This window comes from Canis lupus, chromosome 30 (genome assembly GCF_011100685.1).
Source record: "Canis lupus familiaris isolate Mischka breed German Shepherd chromosome 30, alternate assembly UU_Cfam_GSD_1.0, whole genome shotgun sequence".
In the NCBI taxonomy this organism is placed as follows: domain Eukaryota; kingdom Metazoa; phylum Chordata; class Mammalia; order Carnivora; family Canidae; genus Canis; species Canis lupus.
Window position 1 is genome coordinate 34,263,636 of NC_049251.1, and position 21,769 is coordinate 34,285,404.

The 21,769-nt window shown below is 51.1% G+C and overlaps 1 long non-coding RNA gene across 2 annotated transcripts; it reads left to right on the top strand.

Annotated features, from left to right (window-relative positions):
• Positions 1 to 5,622: 5,622 nt before the first annotated feature.
• LOC111093278 lies at positions 5,623 to 8,851 on the top strand. 2 transcript variants are annotated; one of them, XR_005381828.1, is made up of 4 exons: positions 5,623 to 5,885; positions 6,454 to 6,626; positions 6,715 to 6,852; positions 7,481 to 8,851. It is a non-coding gene; the product is annotated as an uncharacterized LOC111093278 (long non-coding RNA). The 2 variants fall into 2 exon arrangements; XR_005381829.1 differs by having other exon boundaries at positions 5,628 to 5,885; positions 8,208 to 8,851.
• Positions 8,852 to 21,769: the final 12,918 nt, after the last annotated feature.

A 21,769-nucleotide genomic window follows, 5' to 3' on the forward strand; every position in this document is an offset into this window, starting at 1 on the left:
TTTGGGGGACCAGCAGAGACCCAGTGAGTTCCTGGCTGTCTTGACTACTCTACAGCCCTGCCCAGTGGGAAGGACCAGGATCTGGAGCCTGACAGATCAGGGCTCCCACGCACATTTAAGTGGCACGCTTCTTACCCTCTCTGAACATCATGCTGCCATTTATAAAATGGAGATAAAGAAAAATTCCTCATTGAAATCACTTAACGATTAAAATAATATATATAAATAATATATAATAATATATATATAGATCAGTTATTATGTATAACTTGGCTGGGGCCTCAGCATGAGCAGACTATACATATTTTCCCCCATATCTGGGTATGCACACCCTCCTTGCTGCATTACCTCCCTGCAGGCTGGAAAGGAGTGCAGTAGAAAGGACCTGGGATCAGGACTGGGACCTAGGTTCTAATCCTGCCTTTGCACTTGCCTGAAGGACCTTGGACAAGTCCCCTGGCCATTCAGAGCCTCACCTGTAATGGCAGGGTAGCGGATGGGGTAATCCTCACTAACCCAAGGGGGCTGCCAAGAGGATGTTGCAAACAATATGCCAACGATAGCCTCCGAGTGGCCAGCACTGACCGGGGTGCCAGGCATTGTCAAGGGCTTCCCGAGCATTCCTTCCACGGATCCCCCACTACAACCTTATAGTCATCCCTCCTCCTAGATATATAAAAACTGAGGCTCAGAGAGGTCAAGAAGTGTTCCCAAAGGCCACACAGCTGGCAAATGTGGAAGCTCTCATTGGAACCCAGGCAGCCACTAGTTCATTAATTTACTGGGCACAGGAGCCAAGCACATCCAAGCTGGAAGAAGCCGTGAAGCACACGCCGTCCAACCGCCTGTTGGCTGCTGAGGAATCTCCCGTTCACCTCTCCCTGTGTCAGAACTTCCCAGAGGAGCCCCTGCACCGGGCAGGTCTTCACCAGTCGCATGGTTTCCAAGGGAGCCAGGACCCCAGTCTCTTGGCTGCAAAGCCTTGTGCCATGTGTTCCTTGTAGAGTTAGGGCCTTTGATGCTGGAATGGGTGGTGTGGTTGGGTTCCTGAGATGTTCTGCTTTCCTAAAAGCATCCAGAGATGACCCTTGACACTTTGTGGCCTAGGTTCTGATGACACATGGCCAACACTTCCGCCTTCTCTCCCCTCCCAAGACCTGGCTCTGTACCCTGCTATGGCTGGATTCCCACTGCGTCCACACAGGTAGCAGGGACAGCCTGGGTGGCAGAGGGCTGGCACACCCTGCTGGTTGCCCACTCAATATTCATTCAGATTTGTGTTCGGATGCCCAGCCCAAGTGAGGAAATGTGAAATCAGTCACTGGAACCTTCTTCTTCTCTGCCAGTGATCAGCTGGACGGTAGTTAAGTGACCCAGTTCCAACCAACACAAGGGAAAGGGGAAACTTCCCTCCTTGAACAAAGTGACATGTGAGAGAAGAGCCCTTTGGCGCGCTCTCGCTCTCTCTGCTCCACCGTTCTTCCCGATGATGATGATGCTCTTGGGTGAAGATATGATGCCTGGAACCATGGCAACTGCCTCGTGTCCATGAGGCAACACCTGCTCAGGATGGCAGCGCAGGAGGGTAGAGAGAACCTGGACCTTCACTGATGCTGTCGTGTTGCTGTTTCATCCTTGGGACCGAGCATCTTACCAAGTAACACGTGCCGTGTGTTGGTAATGCCATTATCTGGGGTTGTGTTACATGCAGCGAGGATCATTCTAACTGAGAAAAAGGGACGATGGTGATAAAAATAAAAATATAAAAAAATAATTATAGGATGTACTTTATGAAGTAGATGTTCAGATAAAAACATCTGTTTTGGGATCCCTGGGTGGCTCAGTGGTTTAGTGCCTGCCTTCAGCCCAGGGCATGATCCTGGAGACCTGGGATCGAGTCCCACATCGGGCTCCCTGCATGGAGCCTGCTTCTCCCTCTGCCTGTGTCTTGGCCTCTCTCTCTCTCTGTGTGTGTCTCTCATGAATAAATAAATAAAATCTTTAAAAAAAAAAAAACATCTGTTTTATATGTAAGGAAGCTGAGGCCTGGAAAGGATACTGCCCACTTCATGTAGAAGGAATGAAATTCCATTCCAGTCCAGTGCGGTCCAGCTGACTCCCACATCTGTGCACCAAACCATCACACAGCCCTGCCCTCCAGGAGGGCTGGGTCCTACTGGAAGGACATCAGAGACAACACGGCTTTCCCCTCCCGTCTTAGATCTGTCTCTAAATCACCCCATTTCTAAATAGTCCGTGAGCAACTGTGTTGACGTGTGTCCTGTCAGACAGACCATGTGTTTCAGAGCTGACAAGCAGAGACAACAGGATCAGGCCTGGGTGAGATGAAACCGGTCCTGCCCTTCACAGTTGTGCGCGGTCATCGAGGACTCGGGATGGTCACCCGGGAAGCAGCACGGAACGTCACCAGAGAGAACAACACATCCTCTGCTTCCTCTGCTCTGGATCCTTCGGGGCCAGCTCAAGTGTCCCTTCTCCCGGGAAGCCTGCTCTGATTGTCCCCAGCAGAGCGGGGCCCCCAAATGATATGCTTTCCCACCTCTTACCAGGGACAATATTCTTAGCTGCGTATGTGACTACGTACCCCTCCAGCCAACTGTGAGCGCCCGGATGGCCGGACTGTGCCCCCCTGGTGCCCAGCACAGTTCCGAGGGCCAAGTAGGAGTTGAGCAAAGGCCTAGTTTGGCGTGACATTCAGTGCTAAGCATGCACTACGTAAGGATGGCTCATCGCTGTCAGGGATCTTCCCTCATTGCCACACACACACACACACACACACCCGGTGCTCAGCATAGCTCCTTGTCCACCAAAGGAAGCTTCCTCCACCAACACTCAGGGGCATCCGAGATGAGGCAGGTGGAGAAACAGCAGTCATGTGAACCACAGGAGGAACCCAGCACGTCAGTCACGCTGGGAGGAGTTAGCCCTTGCCCTCGCCCGGAAGCATAGACAAGGGCGAGTGACGAACAAGGGCACGGAGGTGGCCCCGAGAGTGGCAGCATAAGGGACGGTCGAGGCTGGCTTCGCAGGGCCACTGGGCACCGGTAGAAACGGCTGCTTTCTTCCCCGCTCCGGCCAGGAGAGTCCACCTCAACCCAGGCCTGAGGAATATTCTAGAAGCTAGTGCTGCCCTCTCCCTCTGGCCTTCCTCTCCCCTGGAACACAGCGGCTTGTGCTCGAGGAGCTTGGGGCTGAGAGCCCGTGTAGTAGAGCCAAGGAATCAGAGTTGGGGGGCTGCCCCTAAGCACGTCCCCGCCACGGGTGTCTTTAGTCACTCGTCGGCGGGAGCACTTGTGATCGCACGTGACTGGTTAGAGCCTGTGCGGCTGGGCCGCCTCTTCCCGCCCGCCTGCCTCCCCCAAGGGGCCGGGGTGCTGTTTGGACTTTTATGCGCTACAATAAAAACTTTCATTGTAGCAAAATGTTTGCTCGTCAAAATTAGCTCAGTTAATTCCAAAGAATTGTTTCATCTCGGCTCCGCGGGCACCGGGGATCTTTCTTACAAGGCGAATTGGCCACCAGCCAGCTCTCTCCGGGACAACTGCTCTGCCGGTGTGCTTCCCCCCGGAACCCCGGAATCCACCTTCCAGGGGAGAGGCCTGCCCACCCCCGCTCCCTGCCCGGTGCGGAGTGTGACCTTGGTCACCTTGATTTTTGCATCACGGCCGCGAAAGAGAGCCCATGGCCGGACACACGTCACCGCGTACTCACAGGGACACGGATGCTCCAGGCGCACACCCCGCAGCCTAGCAGCCGCCCCGGGGGCCCCGCACGCCTGCAGGTGCCAGCACCCCGGCCGCACCCGCGTCAGCTACGGAGGTGGCAGGTGCTCCCCTCGCCCGGTGGCGGTTCTTCTGGGGGGCTCAAATGCCCTCCTTGCACTGGGCGAGACGGGCCCCCCGCCCCAAGGGAGCCCCGATGCTCTGGAGCCCGGGCCCCTGGGCCTGCAGCTCTCCCATCGCGCTGGGATCAAGGAGGCGCAGGAAGCCCCGAGAAGCCCGTGAGGCCAGCCAGTTCGGTGGGAGTCTGCCCGCATGATGGTGGAGCCCCATGAAGCCGCGAGGGGGCCGCCACGAAGCCTGAGCCAGCATGGGGGCCAGGAGCAGGGTGGGGCAGGGGAGAAGGTTCTGGAGGGCGCTGGGCAGATGCACCGGTCTGTTTTGGCCCTGGGATGGATCCCCAGAGCTGGCTCCCGGCTATGAGGTGACTGACCCACTGCCCCTGCTACCCTCTCTCTGCAGCAGCCCCTTCCTCCTCAATCCTCTCTACACCGACTGCGTTTACAGCCCGACAACTCTGGGAAAGAGCCAACCTTGATACTCTCTGGACGCCCACCAGGGGCCAGGCCCCGCGCCTGGAATTTCAAATGCTTCAGTCCCACTAAGCCGATCATGCGAGATCAGTGTCTTTACGCCCATTTTGCAGATGGTAACCATCACAGCCCTCGTGTGGGCCCGAGGATAGTTGTTTTCTCTCTCTCTCCTGCATCTGATCGTCGGACACGAGGGCCAGAAAGGTTCAGAAACTTGCCCGAGGCCACCCAGCTCCTACTGAGGGGCGCACGATTTGAGCTCAGGATTGGCTCCGAAGCCAGTTTGTAGGCAGGTGTCTAGGAACCACTGCTCTGGGGACAAGGTGACATGGTCAGGGGGTGAGACGGGGGGGGGGCAGGGTGGAGGGAAGACGCTCTGGGCCACGGGGCGGCCTGCGCTGAGAGCCTGACCTAGGGACGCTGCAACCACGGGGAGAGCGGGCCTGGCAGAGTGGCATTTGGTTGGCAAGTTGGCTGATCTGTCTACACAGCTGAGATACAAAGGGTACCAGACACGGCCCCTCCACCGCAGAGAGAACCCCTGGTAACGTGGCTCTTTTGCTGTCCCTGCCTGCCTGGGCACGGCTCCCTCCAACCCCAACCACCAAAAAAAAAAAAAAAAAAAAAAGACAAAAGAAAAGAAAACTCTCCCCACCCAATTCTCTCCTGGGAGAAAAGTCAGTAAATTTGTGTTAAGGGCCCACCCGTTGCAGGCCCTGAGGACACAGCAGAGAGCAAAACAGAGTCCAGAGCTTGCAGGGGAGTCAGACCACGATGAGGAACTGTGCTGTCGGGCAACGACAATGACCAAGGTGAGGAGGAGGAGGGAGACACTCGCAGCCCCCGGGGGTGATGGGAAGCGGGTGGAGGGCAGCCAGGGTGCAGGGAGGGCTGGAAGGGACCTGGGGGGTCGTCAGTGGTCTGCAGAGCGTGAGTCCAGGCCCAGCCGCTGGGGTGAACCAAAGCCTCACGCAGAAGCAGCCTTGGTGTCTTTTTATTTTTATTTTTTAAGATTTTATTTATGTATTCATGAGAGACACAGAGAGAGAGGCAGAGACCCAGGCAGAGGGAGAAGCAGGCTCCATGCAGGGAGCCCGATGCGGGACTCTATCCCGGGTCCCCAGGATCAGGTCCCTGGGCTGCAGGCAGGTGCTCAACCGCTGGGCCACCCGGGCTGCCCTGGCCTTGGTGGTCTTTAGGAAGTGGCTGTGGCCCCGCTGAGCAGAGTAGGTGACCGGCCACCAGAGGCTCGGCTTCTCCCGGAGAGCCTGCATCTGCGAGCACCTGGGCGGGGGCAGGAAGTCAACAGCATCCTGCAGAGAATCAGGCCTCTCTTCAGCTGCCGGTGCCCTTCAGTCTAGAGTTTCTGCGGTCAGAACTCTCGGTTCCTTGCCTTAGAGACGAAGCCCTCCTCTTCCGTCCCCATGAGGGAAGGGGGTGGTTGAAGCTGCTGGGTGCCAGCCGCCCGAGCCCGGGACCCAGCTGGATGGAAGGCAGAAGCAAGACCTGGGATGGGGCCCTGTGGTCTCCCCGGCCCGACTGGTGGCCTCGCGTGAGTCACTGGCCTCCCGTAGGCTCAGCTTGCTCTAGCGTCAGAGAGAATGTTCCACCACAGAGCCGCCGGCCACAAATAGGCAGCTAAGGCAAAGAGCATGGTAGTATGTTCAGAATTCTGCGCCTCTGTGAGTTTTTCCTTAAAATTGTTTCTCCCAGGACACGTGGGTGGCTCAGTCAGTTGGGTCTCTGCCTTTGGCTCAGGTCATTATCTCAGGGTCCTGGGATCGAGCCCCAAGTTGGGCTTCCTGCTTCTCCCTCTAGCTCTGCTGCTCCCTTGCTTGTGCTCTCTTGCTCTCTCTCTCTCTCCCAAATAAATAAATAAAATCTTTTTTAAAGATTACCAAAAAATTTAATTGTTTCTCCCTTGTCAGGGAAAGGAGAAGGCTTCTCTGGAAGGGGCTCAGGCCTCCATCCCTGTCCCTACCTCCCCATTCTCCCCAAGCTCGGGTCAGGCCTCCTCCAGACTCCTGCATCCTAAACTAAGAAGATTCCCCTAAACTCTGAGGCCCATCCCACTGGTGTCCAATCTCTCACTCCGGATTTCTGCATCTGGCTCTCTCCAGGTTGGAAGCCGCAGCTGAAGAGCAAATCTGTGGTGCTCTCTGAGTGGCACGTGGAAGGGACCCCAGGAGCCCAGGCCAGGCCGACAGGACCGCTGCCCACCCCCCACCCCCCCAGGCCTCTTCCTGTCCTCCCAGCAGCCTCATCTCCACCCCACACCCTGATTTCAGCTTTGGTCAGTCTTCCCCTCTGCATTCATTGATTACTTTTCTAAAAGCCCAGTGATTTTGAGGATTGATGTTGCTAACTCGCCTCATTTTCAGGTCCGAAGGATGCCCACCTATAGGTAAAAGAATGAATTACGAGAAAACATGGAGGGAATGGCTAATGGAAGAACCGATCAGCAAGGAGTTCTAAGGTCCTAAAATGTATTACTCTCCAATAAGACAAAAGGACTGCTGGTGAGTCAGGGTGTGGGGACAGTCACACGTGGGGACCCGGGGCTGGGCCCACACAGCAGGCCTCTGCTTCAGAAGGGGGGGTCCTGCCCCCTGAGGTCCCCTGCCTGCTGCCTGGCCTCCTCCTGCCTCCCCTGCTCCCTGCCCCTTGAGGTCCCCACCCCCATGCACCCTGAGCTCAGCTGGTGCCTTCCCCCTTCATCCTGCTTCTACCAGCCATTCCTGGAAGCACAGCCAGGGTCAGGGAGGCAGGGCCGGTGCAAATCAGCCACTCCTCCACAAGGTGAGCAGAAAGCCTGCCCTTGCAGGGTGGCTCAAAGTCTGCTTGGAGATCAGGACTCAGATAAGCAGCCGCCTCCATGTTTCCTCCTCTTTGTCATCATTTATTGAGCATTTAATATGTACAGACAGTCTGCCAAGGGCTTTACATGTATCAGTTCATTCAATTCTCCCGATAAGCCTATGGGATGAGTGTTCTTGTTTATCTCTATTCTGTGGGTGAGGACACTGGAGCACAGAGGGGTTAAGGAACTTGTCCGAGGTCACACAGCTCATAGGTGATGGAACCAGACTGGACATAGGCAGGTCCAGAGGCTGAACTCGACCACCACAGTAATGGCTTCCCTAACAGGTGTGACGTGTGTAGCGCAGGTCCTCACAAAACAAGCGTTGGCATCAGGAATCCTCCTAACAAGCCTGCTGTCTGATATATGTTTGAGAAGTTAAGCCGCCAAGGTAATAAGAAATATTCCTTGATTATTGGTAGAAACCAGGAACCATGCTAAGCCCTTTCCACGTTTTAACTACTTGATCCTTACAACAGCTCCATGAGATGGATACTACTATGATAAAGAAGGAAACTGAGGCACAGAGAGGCCAGGCATGTTACCCAAGGTCTCTCAGGTGATCCCTGGAAAGCTACCATTTGAGTCTGGGCAGTCTGTCTATCAGGTCCGTGCTCAGACCTACTCTACTTTGCTACCCAGAGTGTGTCTGAGTGTCCAGGAGCCCCGTGGTCTTCCTAATGAGAGGGAGGAAAAGCACATCCCTTCAGCTCAGAGGCCTTGCCAGTGTGGTCTAGATGAACAAGTCCAGCCCTGGGCCGTGGGCATAAAGAGGGAAGCCGCTAACCTGCAGGGGGACAGTGTGGTCCTGGAGGCGCATACACTCGTCTGCACGTGTGTGTGGGTGGGTGTGCTTGCAGGTGTGATGCTCAGCTGTCAGTGAGGACCCTAAAATAGATGAAGGATCTGATCTGTGCTGTTTCTGGAGCTCCTGTGTGTCTCGCTCATCCCCTGGTGCCTCTCAGACTACACCTGGCTGTGTGGCCCTGGGCTTACCCTCTCTGTGCTTCCTAGTTGTGAAATGGAGCCAGTACTGGAGTTGTGGGAGGATTCCACGACACGGTGCAAGAACCCGGTGTGCGTCTCTTGTGCCCGCGGGGCATCCAGAAACACGCAGGCTGGCACCTGGGGTCCTCCTGGCTCACCAGCCACCAGGAGATGGGACCTTTGATCCTGGAAACCAGAACCATCATCAAAAGGGAAGGTTAAAGGCACTGGAAACCCTGAAACCTGGGGAATGTTGTTTACTGAGAACACTTCACGAAAGCAATCATTGTTTTCTGAGAGAAGCCGCTCTCTAAAGGGCACTTGAAATACCTCGCCAAGAAATCCTCCAAGAACCATCACCGTGACTCGCTCTGTGGGCTGCCTCCGACAAGGGGACTCACCAACCTTGCTCCATCTGGATCAGGAGAGGGGCAGGGGGTGGGGTCCGAGGCCGAGGACCAGGCCCACTCTTCCCATAGAGCTCAGCTCTAAGGCACTGAAGTTTCTATTTGTGAATGGATTGTAACATGTTGGTGTAAAAAAGTACCATAGTCCGTCACAGAACAGAGGGAAGCAGCATAGACGCTTACTGCTTAGCATATACTAAGCCCCAAGAGATGTCGGCTCTAATAATAATAACTATTTATGTATTATAAGTATTATTTATAATATATAAGCACAAGGATCATTTATTTATAATAATATTAGTGTGCAATAAAAGTGAATGAGATGCCCTGGAAGAGTGGAAGGAGCCATGAGGTGCCCCCCGAGGGGGCCATCAGGGACTCAGGACCAGGCCCTCTGAGGGGGAATGTGGCAGGGTGACACTTGCCCAAGGTAAGCCGAAAGTCGGCGTCGCAGCTGGCCCTGCCTCTGCCCCCGCGCTGCTCCAGGAGCCATGGCTGCGCCCCACCCTGACCCTACTGTCTCTGGGGAGGGGGGAACTCTGGTTAGTCACAGCAGCTGCCTGCCCCCCTTGCCAGAAAGGACCCCGAGGCCACCAGAACCAGCAGAACATCCCCCATCCCCAGGCAGCCTCCTTTTGCCCCTCATGGGGCAGCCGCTACCCTCAGGCCTCTAACTCCAAAAGGGCAGCAACCCACAGGGCCAGGGGAATCAGGGAAAGTCTCTGGTCCCAAGGCACCCCCAGGGGCTTGGTGGCTGCTTTCCCGGGAGAGGCCTGGTCCCAGCTCTGGCTTTCCCTGGATGAAGACTATCACGTTGAAATGAGAATGAAAGCTCAGGAGCTTTGCTTCTCTGTTGGGCACAAGGGGGCTGGGGAAAGTGTAGACAGAGGGGTGTTTAGGGCACCTGGGTGGCTCAGTGGTTGAGCATCTGCCTTTGGCTCAGGTCATGATCCTGGGGTCCTGGGATCGCGTCCTGCATCGGGCTCCCCGCAGGGAGTCTGCTTCTCCCTCTGCCTGTGTCTCTGCCTCTCTCTGTGTCTCATGAATGAATAAATAAAATCTTTTAAAAAAATCTATTTTATTTGTAGCCTTAACAGGGGGCCAACGGACTCAGGCACCACTGGGTTCAAAACAGGGCGACCCACTTACTAGCTGGGGAGCATGGACAGTCCCGCAGGCTCTCTGGGCCTCAGATGCCTCCTGGGTGCAGTGGGGTGATGGGGCACCAGGCTTGGAGTCGCCTGCGGAGGGGGGTGAGCTGAGGCTTCTTACCAGGCACGGAGCACAGGCTTCAACGCGCCGTGACGGCCATGGGAGGTTGCCCAGGGCCGGGGTAGTAGCTGCTGCAACCACTGACCCGGTGGAGAGTCTGAAAGAATATTCTCCAAAGTGGGAGCGGGGTGGGGAGTGGGGTGCTTATCACCGAGGGGCAGATATTTCAGCCCCTCCAACCCCTGTTCTTTGCCTTTTCTTTCTAGCTTATCTGCATTTTCCAAATATTCCGCAATGTTCCTGAACGCGTTGTCCTTTGAAAATGGTAAAATGGTAATAAAGTGCAAAGCACAGGGGTGGTGTGGGGAGGCCGGGAGCCCGGGGTGCCGTGGGCTGGGGCGGGGGGGGGTGATGCCCCCCCAGCCCCGGCCGCGAGGACCCCCCACCCCGGCGGGGCGGGCCTGGTGTTGAGCTCGGCTCGCGCCCGGCGCAGACAATGTGAGCGCACAATCATTCATTATAACTCAATTACAGTGATTAAAGCTGGTGGCATGCAGAGGCAGGAGGGAGTGTTGCCAACAAAATTTACACTCCGTGTCATCAGCGAGAGATAACAGCAGCTGACGCGGCCGCCCGCCTCCCCTGCCATCTGCTCAGCGCGGGGCGCCCAGGGCCGGGGGACCCGCGCCCCCCGAGCCGCCGCCTCCCTGCACGACCCTCGCCACCCACCACCCGCCCCGCTGCGCCTCCGCCCTCCCCGCCCCCCGAGACACCCCCTCCATCTGGGAGGGGTGGAGGGGCGACGGTGCTGGCTGTTCTGGGGCAGTCTGGGTTTGGCCCCCAGGTCCCAGGTGAGAGACTGAGGCACGGGCATGGAAGGGATGCCCCTGGGACAGAACCGAAAGGGGGGTGTGCTCTAGCTCTCTTGGGGAGGGTGCAGAGAGGGAGGCTGGGGCCAGGCTGAGGACTGAGACTAAGGGGGGGGGCAAGGATGGTGATAAGAGGGCCCAGGGGGCAATGTAGGGGACACTGGATAGGGCAGGGCTGCTGGGGGAACGAGGGGGGCAGGAGGCAGCAGATCCAGATGGGGGGGCTCTTACTCTGTCACCCAGCACGTTTTCTGGCGATGCCCACTGCTGAGGCCACACAGTCACCATGGTAGCGTCCACACTGCTGGCTGCCTGACGCTCCCTCCCCGAAGCCCTGCCCAACGCTGCAACTAGAGCTAATCTCCTCAGGCGCAGGCTCAAATCTCCCTGTAAGTGTCCTTTGCTAAACTGCCGGTGCCTCCTTGGCTCCCCCACAACACTTCTGGACTCCTCGGGAGCAATCCCTTGAGCCTCATCTGTCACACACCCGCCAGGACCTTTGCTAGTCCATGGATGTGCTGCCCCCCACCCCGCCAGCCCCTCATCCCACTTGTCCTTCAGAGCCCCACTGAAACATCCCCTCCTTCAAGAAGCCGCCCTGACCTCGAGGCCAGGCCTTCCTCTGGGCTCCCCTACCCCCATGCCAGTGCCTTTGGAGCACTGAACCTGGAATATTGGGGTCATTTGGGGACAGGTCTGTTCCCCACCTACAACCCTGGCAGCAACCCAGGGGCCAGGGGTGGGCAGTGTTCCTCTCTGAAATCTTGGGGCTGGCTGCACAGATGCTGGCGGATGCTGGAGGCGGGTGGTGGGTGCATGGCCCAGGCGTGAGCCGATGAACTGGTTGCCTCGTGGGGACTGGCTCAGGAGGGTACAGAGCCAAGCCCACAGTGGGGCCAGAGATCCGTGTGCTCGGAGTACAGAGCAAGGGAGGGAAGGCGATGGGACACAGCTGCACCCCCAGCAAGGCCTTTCCCATCTCCGTCCCCCACTGAGTCCAGGCCCGACAAGCCCACTGTCCAAGCCGCAGCCCTGGATCCCAGGCAGCTCAGATGTGCCAGGGCTGGTGGCCCAGAGTAGGCCTTGGTGACACTGGCTGCTGAGGCCAGAGGGGGGAGATGGGGCGGCCGCCTCCTCGCTCCTGCACATCACCTGCCGGACCACCTAGAGAGTGGGCTGGACCCAGCGCAGAAGGCTTGGGGACACGTCCGGGGGCACGTGGGGCTTGGCTCCAGCACCCTGCCCTAGAGGCACGGTCCCTGGAATTCCCCTGTGAAGAACCGAAAGAGGAAGCTGAGGAGAGGTGTGGAAGCCAGGACGGGTGGGGGACCGTCTGCCATGCAAAAAAGTGCCCAGAGTCCACGACCTGCTTTTAGTTTCAATCCTGACTCAGGGCTGCGTGAGGTTAGTCATTCCTCCATTCAGCAGAGCTGAGGACACAGGGGGCCCCCTGAGCCCAACAGCAGGCCTGCCTCCGAGGGACTTCCATTGCAAGTCACCTGTGTGCTGGCTGGGCCTCAGTTTCCCCATCCACACTGGGGGTATTAGACTAGCTCACGTTTCCCCAAAGTGAGGTCTGGGGGACGATTTTTAAAAGTGAGACAAGGAGGCATTAACAATCATTGGCTCACAGCAGGAACGTTATTCCTTTTCCTCTTCTCCATCAAACATTCTGCTAAGATCCAGGAGCGAGTTTCACTTCAGTGCAGCCGGGTCCTCGCACCTCTCCAATCCCGCCTCAGCTCCCTTTTGTCAGCAAAGGGGGGCACAGCTAGCAAGCTTTGTTCTCATTGCATTTAGTAGCATGGAGATGTTTTTCAGAGGTGGGCGATACCCATTTAGGATGATATTAAGTTTCCTTTTAAAATACTTATATTTAGGCTTAAAAAGCATTTTTGCTTATTTTTTAAAAGATGTTATTGATTTACTTGACAAGAAAGAGCAGCAGAGGCAGCAGAGGCAGAGGAAGAAGCAGACTCCCCGCTGAGCAGGGAGCCGGATGTGGGGCTCTATCCCAGGACCCCGGGATCACGCCCTGAGCCGAAGGCAGACACTTAACTGACTGAGCCACCCGGGTGCCCCCCAAAAAGTGAATTTATTTAAAGAGAAAGTATGAAGCAACTCAACAAGCTGGTGGGTTTAGTAAACCAGGGCAAATCTCTCTAGATGATAATTTACAACTAACTGAATTTCTTCGATCCTTGGGTCCAGGGGCTGCTGCATTGCAGGGGTAGCTATGTTCTTTTTGGGGGCCAGGACTCAGCCCTGACAGCTGTGCCACCTAGAACTGGGCCAAGAGGGCCGGGGAGGGAGCCCCACCCTGGTAAAAAGGCGATGGCGGGTCAACTGTTATAATCTTGGGAAACATGGGTGCTTGGGGTTTCCCAGGGACTGGGGAGTGTGTCCCCAAACAAGCTCGAATGCAAATTACTTTCGTTGACAAACAGGTTGATCATCTGTGCGGCGCATGCACAGCCGCCAACAGCAGTTTCCAAGCAGCGCTCTGCATGGAGGGGCAGCCTCTGTGTTCGGACTCCGGCCCACGGGCTCCCAGGCTCCCCCTTTCCTCTCTCACTCTCAGTACCTGAGCTCCTGCACACCCCTCAGGGGAGACCCTAGAGGTTCTCCAAGGAGTAGCCTCTGGCTCCAGCACAAAGACTTGCAAAATATTCAGTCATCCGGGAGCAAACTAGCTCAGCACTGCAGAGAGGCGGGCAACTCACAGACCAGTGTGTCCAAAATACCTTTCCTTTTCTCAACCTACAACTCCTATGCAACCTTAAACACCCAGGACAAACATGATTTCTGAAAGCCTTCACGGATACCCCCGTTTCTGGGCCCTTGTAAAAGTTGCCATATCCCCCCTTCTCATGACCCCACAGTGTGCTCTCTAGGCCACTATTTATTAATAACATTGTTTTATCATTGTTCCCATCATTTGTTTTCCCCACTTGAGTGCATTGCTTGAGGGCAGGGACCGTTTATCTCTATATCCTTTGTCTCTAGCCTTGGACACTGGGTATGCCCTGTTTCTATTGAATTTCTGGATGGGTGAATAGTCTTGGCTTAAATTTCAGAGCTAATTTTCAGATTCCGTTCACTCTACTTTTCTATTTAGGGAGAGGAAAGTTTTCCTTGAAAGCATCATTCTTTTAGGTATTCAGTAACTATTTATTAAGCACCTAGCAGTGACAGTTACTTTGTTAGGAGCCAGGAATACAAAATGAATCAAACTTGATCTCTGCCCTCAGAAAGTTCACAGTTTGGAGAATAAGGCAAAGCAGCAAATGGATAACAATAAGGTAAGGTGTTGAACCTGGTTGTCACAGAGATGTAGGCCACCCAGAATTTAACCCACTTTGTAAGAAAATTCAGATAGAAGATCAATGAGGTGAAGGAAAAACATGCAACCTTGAATTTGAAGTATCAATAGATTTCATGATGTATTTTGTCTTTTAACACACACACACACACACACACACACACAACTTCTTAGCTCTGTTACTGAAGGGATCTAAACACAATGACTAAAGCATTAGGACTAAGCACCCCAAGCCTCCAGATTATGGTCTCTAAAGAACACTTCCCACTAAAAAGAACTAGGGCTCTTTGGAGTAATGGATGACTCCAGATTTAGGAAAGAAAATGTACAAGGTGAGTCAGGAACATTGTCTTATATCATGAGAAAGCAAAAGAGGGGCACCTGGGTGGCCCAGTGGTTGAGCGTCTGCCTTTGGCTCAGGTCATGATCCCAGGGTCCTGGGATCGAGTCCCGCATCAGACTACCCCCAGGGAGCCTGATTCTCCCTCTGCCTATGTCTCTGCCTCTCTCTGTGTGTCTCTCATGAATGAATAAATAAAATCTTTAAAAAAATATATGTTTAAACCCAAGTTTACAACAATATTTTTTAAAAAGGAAGACCTTGTTGGTCTCCTACCTTATTGGTAGATACTAACTTTACTTTAAAAACTGGTAAGTAAAGTGAATGAATCAAACATTTATCCTGCAATCAAATTATACTTCAGGATAATCATATGGTTGATGAGGGGCAGTTTCTTTTTATAGGAGCATTCAAGCAAATAGATGAAGGCATGACAAAATTAAAATATCACCATTTTCTAGCCCCTAATGAAATTCATGAGTCTAAACAATGATCATCAGTGACTGCTAACATACAAAAGGAGAAACATCTAGACAGTATGTGCTTCCTCCTGGATCAGTGAAGTATTCTTGACCCCCCCCACCACCACCAAAAAAAAAAATCAAGCCTTGAGTTAATCAAGCTCCAAGATCTAACAATTTAGCAATCAGCAAAATCCAGACTGTGAGAAGCTCTAAGGACAAATAATTTTCTTAATAAATAAATGTGGGTGTGGGCGTGAAGAGAGAGAGAGAGAATAAGACATAAAAGAGCAACCTAATGGATCTTATTTGGATCCTAATTCAAATAAACAATTTTTTTTTAAATTATGAGACAATTGAGGAAAGTTGAGTACAGATTGGGTATTTGATGACATTGGAAATTACTGTTCATTTTTAGGTGGGGATTTTAGTATTGGTTAATTAAATGATGAGGTATCTGGAATGTGCTGCATAATACCCCCACTGGTGGTGGTGGCCGAGTAGAAATGGGTGGGGTAAGATAAAACAAGATTAGCCCTAAGTTGGTAACTGCTGAAGCTTGATAATGGGCACATGGAGATTCTCTATACTGTTTGGTCCACTTTGTATCTGTTTGGCATGTCTCACAATGAAAAGTTAAACCAACTTAATTCATGTTGTCTCCGCATGAGATAGTTGCCCTTGCACCCCTACAAAATCATTAGAATCACAAACATCCAGGCTGGAAAGGAGCCAGGGATCATTTATCCAGCCTTCAAGCATCAGTCCATAGATAAGAAGACCGAGTTCTGGAGAGGCCCAGTGACATGGCTAAGATGATGTGGTGACATGAGGGCTTTGCTTCTCTGCCCCTGGGCATGTGAATCCCGAACCCAGTCTCATCCCCCCTGCTGCACCCAATGAAAGGTGGTTTCACATCAGGTCCTGAGTTGTCTGGCCTTCTTCATTTGATCTCTAATATAAAATATTCCAAACACATAGAAAAGATCAGAAAATATGACATGACTAAAGTCACTATCCAGATTTTTGAAATGTGAACATTTTCATATTTTCTTCAGATTTTTTTAAAGGTAGTAAAATGTGATAGGTATAGCTGGACTCCCACCTGACCCTCATCTCCCTCCCTCCCTCCCTCCCTTCCTCCCTCCCTCCCTCCCTCCCTTCCTTCCTTCCCTTCCTGCTCCACAGATAACCATTGTCCTCATGGCATGGTGTGTTCTTTCCACTCATGTTTTTATATTTTGGCATATCTTTACTTGAATTTAGAATTGTTTTATATTTATATTTGACATAAGTAGTATCATATCATGTATTTCCTTTTGCAACTTGCTCTTTTCACACAACATTGTGTTTTTGAGATTTATCCAAGCTGATACATAAAGATCCAGCTCATGTATTTTAATGCCCACATATAATTTCATTATAAGAAAATGCATAGATTTTTTTTCTTTATCCATTCCCCCAATAATGGACAGGTTATTTCCGGTTATTTCTGCCACTCCAAATAACGGGACAATGAAAATCTCCATATACATCTCTTGGTACTTGTCTAAGAATTTCTCTACAGTATATACCTGGAAGTCTAATGACCAGGTCATAGGGTTGTGTTACTCCTATTTTACTAACTATTGCCAAATGCTCTGCCAAGTAGGTGACACAAGTATGCTCCCACAAGCGGTATTTGACAGTGCTACTCGTTCCCCATCCTGGTGGAAGCTTTGTATTATTTAACTCATCAAAGACTTGGCAATCCAATTCCCAATTCCAATGGGAATGAAGTGTTCTGTTTCACTTAGTTGTCTTTTATGTTTGCATCTCCCTAATAACTAGGGCACTTTCACATGTTTACTGGCCATCCCTTTCCCTTCTCCTGTGAATTACCTGTTTCTGTCCTCTACCCATTTCTCTGGATTGTTTGCTCTCATGCACTGACTTGCAAGCATTGGTTACGTATTCAAGATACCACTCCTTTGTCATACATCCTGCATGTATGACATGTCTTTTATTTTTTCATGTCTTATAACTTTATGGCATCTCTTGATATACAGGTATGTATTGATTTATTTTTTTAAAGATTTTAATTACACATGAGAGATACCAGAGAGAGAGAGGTAGAGACATAGGCACTGGGGGAAGCAGGCTTCCTGCAGGGAGCCCGATGCGGGGACTTGATCCAGGACCCTGGGATCACACCCTGAGCTAAAGGCAGACACTCAACCGCTGAGCCACCCAGGTGTCCCTATATAGGTGCTTAAATTTTTAACATAATCAAGTTGATCTTTCTTTTTCTTCACTATAGCTTTAACTTCCTGTGCCCTGTTCTATAATCCTTTCCCTCCTCATGCCCCTAAGGCTGTTTTCCAATATTTTATCCTTACAAGTTTAAAGACTTTAATTCCACTAGAGTTTATTTTTGTGGAGGATATGAGGTAGGGATCCATCTTCTCTCCATAAAGATGGCCTGTTGTCCTAGAACTACCCACAAATGCTTTTCTCCACTGACACAAAATGCCACGTGGGTCATAGTTGGATTCTTATTTATACGGGGGTCTATTTATGGGATTCATTCTTTTCCATTGGTCTGTTTGTCTCTGAACCCACCAACTGCTGACTGTAGCTTTACAATGTCTTAATCTCTGGAGGACAAGTCCTCCTTTCTTATTCCTCTTCAAAATTATACTTGCTATTTTTCAGACCTTTACTCTTCAGACAAATTTTAGTGTCGGTGTATCTATTATGTAGAAAACATCCTAGTTGGATTTTGTTTAATGTTGCATTATAGGTTTCTGGGAAAGACAGCATTTGAAATAAAATTGGATTTTCTCATCAATGAATATGGTATAACAAATGATCCATGTAGGTCTTTTCGAAAATATTTCCTTCAATAAAAATTTACATTTTTCTTCATAAAGGTCTTGTGCAGCTTTGCTAAGATCTATTCATGAGTAGGTTTTGTTGCTATTGTAAATACATTCTTTTATCTTACTTTTTCTAATTGGTTATTGCTTATGAATAGGAATGCAGTTGATTAATGAATATTTATCTTGGATCCAGCAACTTGGCTAAACTCTTATTTGTTTGTATATGTTTTATGTATACATCCATATTATCTGTAAATAATTACAGCTTTTTAAAAGTTATTTCACTCATTTTACCTTGTTTACTCTTTTATTTTTGTCTTAATACGCTGGCTAGAGCTTCCAGAACGATGTTGAATAGAAGCAGTAATGATTATTCTGGGGTTTTTTGTTTTTTTTTTTTTTTCTTTCTGACTTTAAACCAATGCTTTTAAAACATAACCACTATTATTGGGCCACTGGTCTGGTTTAGCTATCCATTGTCAGGTTAAAGACACTTTCTTTCATTCCTAGTTTGGTGCTTTAGGAAGAGTCATGGATGGGGATTGAATTTTGTAAAATGCCTCATCTGCTCCTTTGATTGATAAAACTAAGTATTCTGGGTGTGCTGGAAAATAATCCAAGTTCTTCAATAGTTGTAGGGTTTGATGGCTCAAGCTTGCAAATTATGCTGTTCGCGTCTTCTACATCCTTATACATTACTCTTGGCTTGATCTACCAGTTTCTGTTAGTGGGATGTCAAAGGCTCCTGTTCCTCCTTGTAATTTTGTCAATTTTTGCTCTGTGTAATTTTAGGGAATAGTTCTGAGCTTGGGAGCTCCCTACCCTGCCTTTAAAGCTTTTATATTTATGACATTAAAGGATTCCCCTTCCTTCCTTTCTTCCATCCTTTCTTCTTTTCTTTCTTCTTTTTAGGTTAAGCTAGTAAAATTGTTTTCAGTTTAATTTTATCCATCATGTCTCTGTGTCCACAAAGTTAAAGGGAATCCTTATTAGCCTGCTGTTTCATTTGCTGGAATTGAAAATTCCAGGCCTGCTTTTTTCAAACCATGTAACCTGTTGTCAGCAAATGCTTGCACCAGGCAGCTATCATATCAAGGAGAGACGAAGCCCCGGTCCCATCTGACTTTCATCTGGCCTCTACAGTCCAGAAGGTCCCCAGAGCCCACTTCTGAGCCATCAACCTTGCCCTCTTTGATCTGCCTGGGAGAGAACGGAGTTGGAGTCAGGGTGAGCACACCATGTTTTCTGGGCCCTGACTGAGGTCATCGATCTTTTCCTCTGCCCCTGGTATTGCTTCTTTTCTACCTCTGGCTGAGAAAGTTCTGTGAGGGTAAGCATTAGGTCTTACCGATCTTTGCATTCCATCACCTTGAACCATGCCTATTATATTAGATTTTCACTACAAATATGTTGGTTGGATGGATGAGTGGAGACAAGGATAGCTTGACAGATGGGTGGATAAATGGATGAGTTCTAGGTTCTCAAGGGAGGAGGCTGGTTTCCATTTTTCTTGGAAAAATGAGAAAATTTTTCACCCATACTGTTGAAGGAGCAGCAGCCCTCACCCTCTGGATTCTAATTCTCCAAACATCATTCAGTTCTGCCCTCCCCAAGAGTACGCTAGGGTTTTAAGGGGAGAGGGAGATGTGATTTGGGTCACTCATGGTCTCTTGCCCTTTCTGAACTTTAATTGTCCCATTCACAAAATCGAGGGCTCAGTATAGATACCTCTTCAAATACCAAAGGTCCAATTTTAGTGTAATGTTTAAAAATGCTGAATGAGGGTGGCACCTGGGTGTCTCAGTCAGTTGAGCATCTACCTTTGGTTCAGGTCATGATCCCAGGGGTCCTGGGATTGAGCCCCATTTTAGGCTCCCTGCTCATCAGGGAGACTGCTTCTCCCTCTATCTGCTCCTCACCCTACTAGTGCTGTCAAATAAAATCTTTTTTAGGAAAAAATATTTCGTGGGTACTGGAATTTTTTTAGAGTGTATTTTACAGTTATCCTAAGAAAAATAAAATGGTGCATAACCATGTAAATTGTTAAAAGGTTTAACCATGTTTGCAATACTTTACCTTATAAATAATGTTCATTTTCAAGCATGGTGTTCTTGAAAAAACAAAAAACAAAAACAAAAACAAAAAGTATACTCCATCATCATAAAATAATTTGGTGGCCAGGTTATAGTATTTAGCAGTCTTGCTAAGGATCTGTCCAGCTGCACTATCCAGAGCTGATCTCTATACCTTCTCAGACACCCTAAGATTAGGAGCGTCACTGCCTGTGCTGCAATTGAGCAGCTTATGGGGAAAAGGGGACAGGCAGGGACTCAGAGAGGCCAGGAGGGGTGGCCTGGTCAGCTGTGGCCTGGGATGACCTGGACGTCTGTACCTAATCTGACAGGGACTTAAAGCATGAGAGCTGCCTTCTCACAACCATGCCCCCCCGTTTTGAAAAAAAAAATCTTCCTGCTTTGAGCAAGGGCAGAGTTGAAAGAACTCGGTAAGTCTGTTCACTTCGGGGCTTCAGTTACGAGCATCCAGATGCCCTGCTGCCAGAGAAATAGGATCAGCTGCAGCAGGGGAAAGCTCAGCATTTATTCACCAGGACCGCCCAGGGCCACCGACTTCCTGGGCGCTGCCCTCCGGGGAAGCTAGTCTAGCGAGGCAGATAGGCAGGTGCGGCGAAGTGTGGCCAATGCCAGGATCGATCGGGCCTGCATTTCTGCAGGGAAAGGTTAGTGGGGACTTGGAAAATGCTGTCAAGGGGGTGAGGAGGAGACAGAGGTGACCCTGGGGGTCCTGTGGAAGGAGGCGGTCCCTTGGCTGTGAGTGGGCCCCTCACCTTGGACTAGAAGAGCGCCTCACAAGCGTGCAAGTGCCCAAGTGCCAAGGGATCAGCAGAGGGACCCATGAAATGCAGATTCACCTGCAGCGGGATGGAGATTTGGGGTTTCTCACCAACTGGGTGAGAAGCAGAGGAGGAAGCACGCAGGACAACCTGCCTGGAGAGGCTTGGCGAGTTGTTATAAGGCACAGTGGTGGTGACAACAGGCAGCAGGCAAGGCTCTTGGGGCTGGTGCCCAGGGTTGTGTTGCCACCAGCGCTCACACAAACAAGGGGCTGTGTGGTCTCCCCACCCTCGACTGTGAGCATCCGTGATCGAGACCAATTCTTGGCCAGCTCTAACTCCTTGACCATGCCCGGGAATTCTGGGTACTGCTTTCCAGAGGTTACCCCCTCTTCTCAGAAATGGTCGTAGCCACCTCTGCTGGGACAAGACTGGAGGTGAGCGTTCTGATAGACCGGTTCCTGTTCCTCTCATCGAGGCCTGCAAGCCCAACTCCTATCTCAGCACCGGCGGGCAATCCCCGGGCGGGTCCTGGGCACACCCAGAATTTTCTGGCCAGAGCCCCCCATCTGGCCCTCTAGCCCTCGGCTTCAATGCATAAATGTGGAGAGGAGTGTGATGTTTTACTGAAGTCCACGCAATCAATACAGAGCTGTTAGCCACACTGCGGCCTCAGATCAGCATTCCTCCTCCTACCTGCTGGAAGCTTCTCCTCCAGAAGCCTGAGTGGACATCTCCGCCAGCTGGACAACCCCTCTGTGCATGCGGTCCAGCTGTCTTCCTAGACTAACAAAGACTGTGCTTTTTATCCAATTGTAATTCCTTTTTTAAAATGTTAAATTATCCCTTTTGTGTGTGTGTGTGTGTGTGTGCGCAATCGTGATTTAGAAGGACTTTGACCAAATAAGGAGCTGGAAACCATGTCAGTCTCCAGCTTTAGGAGACAATTCTCTTAAGGGGTGCAGGAAATCCCAGAGCCTAGGGAGCACCCTAGCCCAGCCCTGCCTCCCCAGGGGCACTGGCCTGCATCTCCTACCGTACCCCTTCTGCAAACACCCCTTTGTGAACTAGAGATTGAAGTCCTCCTTACAACATCTAACTTTAAATTTAAGATGGTGTAGGTTTCCAGAGTCCAGATGTTCACAGACACTTGAAGTTCTTTCCATCTCATCTTTTTGCCAACAAATTTTGCACTGACGGCTGTCTTAAGACTTTGGTGGACACCTGCGGTCCTCGCCTCAGGGAACATTGTCCTGTCCACATGTC